This window comes from Pieris brassicae (genome assembly GCF_905147105.1).
Source record: "Pieris brassicae chromosome W unlocalized genomic scaffold, ilPieBrab1.1 SUPER_W_unloc_4, whole genome shotgun sequence".
NCBI lineage: Eukaryota > Metazoa > Arthropoda > Insecta > Lepidoptera > Pieridae > Pieris > Pieris brassicae.
In genome coordinates this window covers 54406-64331 of record NW_025575869.1, presented here as the reverse complement: position 1 = coordinate 64331, position 9926 = coordinate 54406, and the positions used below count along the sequence as shown (strand labels likewise).

At 35.2% G+C, this 9926-nt stretch overlaps 3 long non-coding RNA genes across 6 annotated transcripts; 1 reads left to right on the top strand and 2 right to left on the bottom strand.

The window, feature by feature from the left end:
* Positions 1 to 1470: 1470 nt before the first annotated feature.
* Positions 1471 to 4363, bottom strand: LOC123719071. Of its 3 annotated transcripts, none has more exons than XR_006755129.1 (6): positions 4281 to 4363; positions 3894 to 4128; positions 3547 to 3685; positions 2909 to 2952; positions 2299 to 2481; positions 1471 to 1816 (listed from the first exon to the last, which is right to left on the bottom strand). It is a non-coding gene; the product is annotated as an uncharacterized LOC123719071 (long non-coding RNA). The 3 variants fall into 3 exon arrangements; XR_006755128.1 differs by having other exon boundaries at positions 4238 to 4361; XR_006755130.1 differs by lacking the exon at positions 2909 to 2952 and having other exon boundaries at positions 4238 to 4361.
* A 634-nt stretch (positions 4364 to 4997) lies between these two features.
* LOC123719072 lies at positions 4998 to 7259 on the top strand. Of its 2 annotated transcripts, none has more exons than XR_006755132.1 (2): positions 4998 to 5258; positions 7155 to 7259. It is a non-coding gene; the product is annotated as an uncharacterized LOC123719072 (long non-coding RNA). The 2 variants fall into 2 exon arrangements; XR_006755131.1 differs by having other exon boundaries at positions 4998 to 5284.
* A 387-nt stretch (positions 7260 to 7646) lies between these two features.
* On the bottom strand, positions 7647 to 8960 carry LOC123719073. Its single transcript, XR_006755133.1, has 3 exons — positions 8389 to 8960; positions 7934 to 8077; positions 7647 to 7706 (listed from the first exon to the last, which is right to left on the bottom strand). It is a non-coding gene; the product is annotated as an uncharacterized LOC123719073 (long non-coding RNA).
* Between the last annotated feature and the right edge of the window lie 966 nt (positions 8961 to 9926).

Genomic DNA, 9926 nt, shown 5'->3' with positions numbered 1-9926 from the left:
AAATCATGGGAGTTACACTCCGAGAGCATACATAGCCAGACGTAGGCACTCTCTTCTACATACAGTTATTCGTTTCATAACGATTAACTAAATCATGGGAGTTACACTCCGAGAGCATAGCCAGACGCAGGCACTCTCTTCAACATACAGTTATTCGTTTCATAACGATTAACTAAATCATGGGAGTTACACTCCGAGAGCATACATAGCCAGACGTAGGCACTCTCTTCTACATACAGTTATTCGTTTCATAACGATTAACTAAATCATGGGAGTTACACTCCGAGAGCATAGCCAGACGCAGGCACTCTCTTCTACATACAGTTATTCGTTTCATAACGATTAACTAAATCATGGGAGTTACACTCCGAGAGCATAGCCAGACGCAGTCACTCTCTTCAACATACAGTTATTCGTTTCATAACGATTAACTTAATCATGGGAGTTACACTCCGAGAGCATAGCCAGACGCAGGCACTCTCTTCAACATACAGTTATTCGTTTCATAACGATTAACTAAATCATGGGAGTTACACTCCGAGAGCATAGCCAGACGCAGGCACTCTCTTCTACATACAGTTATTCGTTTCATAACGATTAACTAAATCATGGGAGTTACACTCCGAGAGCATAGCCAGACGCAGGCACTCTCTTCTACATACAGTTATTCGTTTCATAACGATTAACTAAATCATGGGAGTTACACTCCGAGAGCATAGCCAGACGCAGGCACTCTCTTCAACATACAGTTATTCGTTTCATAACGATTAACTAAATCATGGGAGTTACACTCCGAGAGCATACATAGCCAGACGTAGGCACTCTCTTCTACATACAGTTATTCGTTTCATAACGATTAACTAAATCATGGGAGTTACACTCCGAGAGCATAGCCAGACGCAGGCACTCTCTTCTACATACAGTTATTCGTTTCATAACGATTAACTAAATCATGGGAGTTACACTCCGAGAGCATAGCCAGACGCAGGCACTCTCTTCTACATACAGTTATTCGTTTCATAACGATTAACTAAATCATGGGAGTTACACTCCGAGAGCATAGCCAGACGCAGGCACTTTCTTCTTCATACAGTTATTCGTTTCATAACGATTAACTAAATCATGGGAGTTACACCCCGAGAGCATAGCCAGACGCAGGCACTCTCTTCTTCATACAGTTATTCGTTTCATAACGATTAACTAAATCATGGGAGTTACACTCCGAGAGCATAGCCAGACGCAGGCACTCTCTTCTTCATACAGTTATTCGTTTCATAACGATTAACTAAATCATGGGAGTTACACCCCGAGAGCATAGCCAGACGCAGGCACTCTCTTCTTCATACAGTTATTCGTTTCATAACGATTAACTAAATCATGGGAGTTACACTCCGAGAGCATAGCCAGACGCAGGCACTCTCTTCTTCATACAGTTATTCGTTTCATAACGATTAACTAAATCATGGGAGTTACACCCCGAGAGCATAGCCAGACGTAGGCGTAGCTGAGTCGGCGATGCCACTTAATTTCCCTGGGAGGTTGGAGGTTCCACCTGGCTGTTACAGGGATATTCAGTTGCGCAGCTAGGTTTAGTGTCTTCGAAGAATAATAATTTCAGCGTATTAAAAACGCTGCTACTAATTGCCTAAGCTAGTTTTTAATTGGACCGACGTGGGGTTTGGATCACATCCACAATTACAGATGTCAAGTATTATTATAATAAGTGTTTATACCTCTTTCCTGTCGGTCGAATCTCCGTTCAGTCGAAAAGCTTGTCCAGCGACAGTTGTTCCAGGGGCGTCTTGTCATCATTCATCTGAAGGTAAAATAAATTATATAATTACTAGCTGCCATAGAATGTGGTTTTAGTTAGCCTTAATACCGTGACACGAAAGAATAATTTCACTGTATTATAATTTGAATTTGATTTACACTTCGGTCTAAGTAACACGTGGTTGGCTAACACCAAAAATTAAAAAAGTTCATACTTTAGCCTCAATAACACGTGGTAATCATGATATTGAATTGTAGCTTATATGACACGTTTGTCGGTTTACCATAGCAGTGCCATCTATTGATCACTTACTCAATTCAGTCGAATAATTGTGACTGTCAATTAATTATAGACAAATAATTTGCAATAAAATAAAATTGCGACTATAATTAAAGATCTAAGCTACCCTATCTCTTAAGTTGGACCAGACCGCTCACGGTGTGCCAATTTAATTTAAAATCGGTTAAGTAGTTTAGGAGGCCATCGCGGACTGAAGTACTTTTCAATAAAATTTTGAAACTTACTTTGGCAAATATTCCAACTGCAACCGAATGGCTTAAAATTTGATCTGCTAGGCGCTCTTTGATTTTCTTTTTGCCATTCTGTACTGGTTGTAAGTGGTGCTGGGTTAAAGCTGGAGCAAACACGGTTGGGATTCTCGCGATCTTTATTATAAAACTCCTCTATGTGGCTCCACTTTACTGTACCTGCAATGGAAGGTTATGATCTTATTCTCAAAACAATTAATGCATTATTTTAACCAATCACAGGTCAAGCGGCAATAAGAAAATAAATATGGTACAGCAGAGGTACATCAATTATTAGTTATTTTAATTAGGCAATAAGGCAATACTAACAACTACTCGATGCAGGGAAATAAGTCAATGGATGGTCATGGTTCAATGGATAAATAAGTCATAAAAAAGTTTTAATATCTTTCCGCTGTTCAATTAATTAAATTATTACACCAACCTATGTTTAGTTTTCTGTTTATTTGTATATCTAGTGTAAATTGGAAATACCGTTTAAAAAAAATTAAATCTTTAAACATGCACAGAAGCAAACAAGCCAATGTAAATTTGTAAAAATTAATATTCAACCACATTTTGTATAATATTCTAAAGAAGTGGTTACCTCCTCGACAAGAGCTGCTGACTTGTCTGCTGTGTCACAATCTCCTGAGAAGTAAAATGCTATTGGCTGTTTCCAGCATTTTCGAACACCGATAACCATGAAAGTTCGACTATGGTTTGCTATCACACTAGTACGGCCTTAGCATTGAGTTTTACGTTATATGTCAGATTTTTTCTTATTGACATTTCATCAAAAGCCATTTTACATAAATTATCATTGACATCTTGGTCTTTTGTGATTTCGTGAGAGCTTTTGTGAGAGCTGACAAAATAACCTAGTATTGTCTTTGGTTAACATAGCTTTTACACATTGAAAGAAACCAATTTTTTATACCGGATTAAAACTATTTGTATTATTATAAACTTATAATTATGTATAATAATCCAGTTAAAAAAATATTTTCTTTCAAAATAACCTAATCAATAATATAAAACAAAAGTTTGATTTCTTATAGATGCTCAAGACGTTCACTTTATCATCCAGTGTCCATCTCATTCCAGTTAATTTTCTTATAAAGTTTTTCAGTTGGCTTTGTAATAGTAAAGAAAATGAATTATTTAATGTGCTTTTTAATATTTCATTGCTAGGTTCGTTTGATGTTAGTACACTTAATATAGATCTTTTGGAGTTTTTATCACCTTGAAACTTTTTTCAGAGCCTCACTATTTCAGATAGATTTTTTCTGCATCTCTTAGACAGTGTTTGCTTTTGAGGTGTAAGTTCACTGAACTTTTTCACGTCCAAGTCCTACAAAATACCTTTGCTAGTTGATGGTTCCTGGAAAATATACAAAAATAATTGAATAAAAAATTCGAAAAAGATAACAAATCCAATAAGTGGATGGAGAAAATAGAAAACTTTTAATCATCCATATATCACCTAGATGTGTGTCAGAAATGTACTGCCTACCTACCTCTATGTAAAAAAGCATGACTATAAAAATTTGTCTATTTGACTTAGGTAGAATATGAATGTAAATACTCACTTGGATGTCATAACTTGCTCTATATGGACTACAATGTTTGTTTTTTAATTGGTCTATATCCTCCTCTATTCACTCTTAATCTAACTTGTTAAGTCTTTTCCTATCGCTGCTGGTAAATGAAGATTCATTCAAATGATTTTCACATAGTATCCTATGCTGGGCATTCACTGTTTTTAATGATTCAATGGATGTCCCATCACCATTAGGAAAACAAAATTTAGCCCAAACTTTAACACTAAAAATAAAGTATTCATTAGACATAGTTAATAGTGAAGCTGTTTTGGATAATCTTTCCAATATGGACCGTCGATTTAAATGCCCATTTTTTTGTAGATAGTACTCACTAAAAGAAAGAGTTTTGCAAAGATTTAGGTTGCGCAAACTTACGGTTCATGAGATACATTTATTAAAACTTTTCACACAAATTGGTAAGTAACACGCAATTACAAAATATATTTGACAAATAATTGATGTCAAACGTCAATCACTTAGTGTAGGGTTCCGAAAATTTTCAAAGTATCGATACTACTCTGGTATCGACATTAAACTTTCTAATATGGATCATCGGTTTAAATGCCCATATTTGTTTTGTAGATAGTACAAAAGTTATTGAAAATATCGATACTACTCGGGTATCGATACTTTTTGGTGATCACTAAATTTGTTTTTAAGCCATTCATTTTGTTTAATGGCGTCCAGTCATCGTTTGTCACCCTTGCAGTAGAAATCGTTTTACGTACTCCTATAAACTTACAACGTTTGACTACCATGGCGTCTCCGAAGCCCATTGTTTGAAGAGTTAAGTGAAGTGCAAGTGTTGGACTCAAATTAGCCGCTTGTCACGGCCTCCTCTTCTGCGCCGATCCTTGACGAACCGGTTGCTGGTCCTAGTGGGCTGACTAGTCCTGGCGAGGAATTTGCTGCGATGCCCAGACTTACTAGGTCATCTGGCAGAAGGCTTAATCCTTACTCGGATGAGTTAAAGTAAGTTTTGATTTATGTTATTTCAGGTCAGGTTATAAAATAATAAATCATTAGTAAAAAAAAAAAAATTTGCTTACTGGAATTTTGAAAAAGTTGGATTGCATAAGGTCTGTTGTGGATTTTAAAATGAAATTTATAGCTGAAAATTTTTTTTTCATTGTTTGTAACTTTCTGTATTATCTAATTCTGTATTATCCTGTACTTTTTTAATATCAAAAAAGTACCCATCCAAGCCAGTATCCTCGAACGAAGGCGTACATAACCAAAAGCGTCGCGTAACAGGTAACGCACGGCCGCCGCCCTAACGACCACTTGTCGCTGGATGAGACAATGAACTGCTGCAGGTATCGGGAGAAGATCCATCAAAGTCTAATACTCCAGGTGAAGACATACAGTTTGATCTTGCAGTAAGCTTACACTTTACAACTTTTATCTAAGTATTCTAATCAATGCACCCAATTTGAACCCAGAGGAAAAGACCGCAATCTCAAACAGGATTAATATAGGACGCAGGTTTCAAATGAAACCAAATGCTACAGCTACTTCTTGTTTAGCAGAGGCCACTCACAGTGTTCTTGTCTGCGGAAACAAGAAATATGTACCTATTAAAATTACTTATGGATGCGGATTCCAATGTGACACACAATACCAAGACTCAGTCACACGACACAACTTTATTCTATATAGCCTTAAAAGATCTAAAAGAACAACTTCAAGGAACATAGGTATACAAGTACCTATTCAGTAAGCGATTAGTTGACTACAAGCTCGCATCAAAATCAGAAAAGGACAAAGAAGGTAAAAAAGAATTTAATCATAGGCAAAAGGGGAATCCAGGATGAAGGAGCTTGCTCACAGCCTACTATAGGCAGTCGCGTCCAGCGCCGCGCGCGCCACCTCGCGCTCACTGGTAGTTTATCAAAGAATGTTATTCACTTATTACTTGTGATACAACTCTATTATCGTGGATAAAAGGTTATAAAATACCTTTTTCTTGGTCAGCGATGTTCCTAAAAGTAAACTATATTCAGAGACTGAACAAAGCAAATTCGAACAATCTATAAATTACAACAAAAACACTCCCGCACAAGGCGTTAACCGACAGATAACCGTTTGGCACCGTTAGGTGGCTATCTGAGGGCCGCAGGTAAACCCGCGTTCATAAATTGAAGCGAAGCGACCAATGAGAGGGCGGCAGGCAGCAAGGCAGCGATCGGACTGACCAATGAGAGGGCAGCAAGGCAGCGGTCGGACAGCGCGTGCGCACTGGCAAGCGGCGATGACTCACACGGAGCGAGCGAGATGGCACTACAGCACTGATGACTCACACGGAGAGAGCACTGGAGCAGACATCCGCACGGGTCGGCGGTCGGAAGCGAAAGTGGCCCCTGCGCATGTGTCACAACCTCTTTTATAATCACAACTCCCTCCTCCGACTCGACCATCCCACTTCGGGAAAATGGTCGAGTCCATTCGTAACAACTCGTAAACAACCGAACGAGTCAAATGAGTAACTATTGCACATGCGCACTTGTAGCAAGATTCTTAAGAATATGTTTCATAAAAATGTTTAGAATTTAGAATAATTAAATTAATATTAGAAGCTAACACAAGAAATATTAAGTTTATGTCCTCCAGCTACACTGAATGTTTACAAAATATTCAGGACGCTAGAACACTTCTTGAAGCTAAAGGATTTATTGTAAATACTGAAAAGAGTAATGAAATTCTTGTAAATTCTTGGGTATATAATAAAATGTAGAACTTAAATCTGTTAATATGATAATAATAAACAAATTTTTCAAAATCTCGCACAATTAGATGGCTTACGTGCCTACCTCTGCCTGTCCAGCAGCAGAATATGGCTGGTTTTACACGAAGGGTCTAGAGCGTAAATATTTTAACCATCGATAGTTTTACCGGACTTACAATGGTATCGTGCGTCAGACCAACCTATAAATTATTTATTAAATTAAATCGGTTGACTTTTGTTAAGAAATGTATAGTGATTCAATTCAATTTCCTCATCTTACTAAAATTACTAAAGAACTTTGGCGATGGGGCGAAGGCTTACACGGTTTCCTGGTCAATTTATTTAATGGCTTTCCATCGTTTGCTATCATATTTAAAACGTTAGGAAAAATTATTAACGGCAATGAGTTTGGCATCATATTTGTTTTCTTGTGGACTACTCGAACGTGGTGACCGCTTTTCAGAAGGCTCTTAGTTTCGGGAACCATAATTTTCTAACCTAATGAAACTTATCTCTCATTCCAGCAACCGAGAAGAGTGCCTTTGTCATCAGTGTCATCTATAATATAAAAAATGAATCGCAGAATGTGTAGGTAAGCGCATAACTATACAAAGCCTGAACCAATTGTACCAGTTCGTTGATGTTCGTTGAAGTTGAAGTTGATGGTTTTAACATTTTCATTGGTTTACATTTATAACATTGGATTACATATTAGTAATATATAAGAGTATAATGAAATAAATTTTATATTATGTTATGTTTTATTTATTTTTCCTAATATTTCATTACATTACATGGTTATGATAAATAATAATTTAATTTTATAGGTAGATTAACGACATAACTTATTAAAATTTTAACTAACTTTCTTCTAAGAAAAATAAGTACTAGTATTTTATATGTACAAAAGGACATTTAAATACAACATGTTTGTTTCTGCTAGAATTAAGAAGAATATATTAATTTTCCAAAATAATAAATAAAGCTTGTTCTTTCAGTTATGTCTTGATTTCCTTCATTAACTTCTTGACTTGAAACTGTATCAAGTGTTGGAACTAAAACTTCTGCCGGTATATCTACAAATTATAATCCTTACAAATATTTTGCATAACAGCTGTGGCAATAACAATAGCTTGAACTTAAGCTAGTAATAAATACAATGTTAAAGCGACATTTCCATACTCCAAATTTTCCGAAAAAGACAAATATTTTAACCTTACATCATGTTTCATTTGGGTCACATATCTTGCAACTTTTTGACATAGTATAATTATTAATACTCTAAATTATACTATATATTTACCTCTCTATAGTATTCCTATTCTTAATGTGTACTTCATCATATCTCTGGTCAGTCAGAGAAATGGTGTTAATGAATAAGGTATATTTGAGTAAGCACTATTAACAACCATCCAGTGATTTCTCAGTAGACCTGTACGATATTAAGCTATAAACAAATATACCTGTTAATTTAGTTGGCACATTTATCAAGTTCTACCTTCTTATCAATAAATTTGAATTAACTTGTAGAACTGAGTTTACAAAAGTTGTTGCATCATGAGCGGCACCAGGCCATAGGGAACAACATTAATATATTTTATTTCTGCATCACACACAGCTTGTACATTTAAAGAGAAATATCCTTTTCAATTACGATATTATTCACCAATTACGTCACCTAAAGAAAATAATGCTGCTTAAAATTATTACAACTTCATACTATAATGTACAATGTTAAATAATATATAAATTACTTACATGATGATTGAATTCGTAAATGTGGCATAACAAAAAACCACAAATAAAATATTTTAATTTTTTTGGTTCAACAGTTTATGTGCATGATAAGTTATATAAGACAAAATTCGATGTTAAGTCATGGAAAGGTATTCTTGTGGGATACGAACCAAACGGTTATAAAGTTTGGAATCCTAAATGCGAAATATTTATTAGTGTCAGAGATGTCATAGTAGATGAGACAAATTACTTCAATCCAGGCCTGCGTTGCGACCTGAAGAGAATATAGTAAATTCTCATGATAATGTTAACATTGACAACATTTCAAAGTCAATAAAGTCTCAAAAAACTGACAGATATAAATCAGATACCTGTAAATCTGATGATTATGAAGTTCCTCAGAAAATTCGCAAAACTAACCATGACATCGTCGAATTTGAACAACCAAATGCACATTCTGATGATCTTTCAGTTTAAAACACGAGACGATAGAGTTCATTGGGAAGGTGCAATTAAATTCTCTATTTTTAAATAAAAAATTGGACTTTAGTACCACGGCCAGATAACAAAAATATTATAGATTGCAAATGGATGTTTAATATAAAAAATGATGAATTCGGAAAGCCTTTACGCTATAAAGCTCGACTCGTTGCTAGGGCTTTTAGCCAGGAATATCTCATAGACTATAATGAGACTTTTGCACCTGTTGCAAGAATAGCTAGTTTTAGATTTATTATTGCTTTTGCTAATCAATATAATTTACTTGTACATCACATGGACGTAAAAACTGCATTTCTAAAGGGGGTACTACAGGAAGAAATATATATGAAAGTTCCAGAAGGGGTGTCTTGCAAAAATGGTTATGTGTGTAAATTAAATAAAGCATTATATGGGCTAAAGCAAGCCGCTAGATACTGGTTTGAAATTTTTGAACAGTCTCTTAGGCGGGAGGGTTTTCAGAATTCATCAGTAGATAGATGTATTTATATACTAAATAAAGGAGATATACAGAAAAATATATATGTGGTACTTTATGTTGATGATTTGGTAATAGTGAGTGCTAATGTAAATACAATAAACAGTTTTAAAATATATTTAATGAGTAAATTTAAAATGACAGATTTACATGAAATTAAATTATTTCTTGGAATTAAAATAACTCGTTGCGATGATATGATAATGTTAGATCAAAGTGCTTATATTAAAACAGTTTTAAATAAATTTTGCATGCAGGATTGCAACAAAAACCTGCAACTACTCCTATGGATAGTAAACTCAATTATGAAGCACTAAACTCAGAAAAAAATTACACTGCTCCATGTCGCAATTTAATTGGTTGTCTAATGTATATAATGTTATGTACTCGACCTGACTTAAGCACTAGCGTTAATATATTAAGTAGGTACACAAATTAAAATAATAAAGAATTGTGGCAATGCCTCAAAAAAGTGCTTAGATATTTAAAAGGCACAACTGATTTTAAATTATGTTATAAAAGGTGTGAATATAATAACATCTTAACTGGGTATGTGGACTCCGATTGGGGAGGTAATGATGTA